Here is a 360-nt window from a genome sequence, read left to right as displayed (position 1 = left end):
CCACGCCGTGGACTGGGACATCGAGGATGCTGTGAACCGCTACGTGCAGCCCGTCCTGGACAAACTGAGCTTGGTGGCCAACTTCTCTGTTGACTCGCAGGTGAGGGCTGGGAGAGGCGATGGGGAGAGCCCAGCCCTGGCCTTCCCGGGCGTCCCGGGACGCGCTTCTCTGCCAGCAACGTCTTTGTGGTGTGCCTGCAGATCCTGTACTACGCCGTCCTAGGAGTGACGCCACGCTTTGACAAGGAGTCCTCCAGCTTCCTCCTGAGCGCCCACAGCCTCCCGCATGTCATCAACCCTGTGGAGGCCAGGCTGGGTGAGCACTGCGCTCCTGACTCGGCTGGCACCGGCCCTGCCTGA

Source organism: Pygoscelis adeliae, unplaced genomic scaffold (genome assembly GCF_000699105.1).
Source record: "Pygoscelis adeliae isolate BGI_AS28 unplaced genomic scaffold, ASM69910v1 Scaffold836, whole genome shotgun sequence".
Taxonomy (NCBI): Eukaryota; Metazoa; Chordata; class Aves; order Sphenisciformes; family Spheniscidae; genus Pygoscelis; species Pygoscelis adeliae.
Note: the sequence above shows the minus strand (reverse complement) of the source record.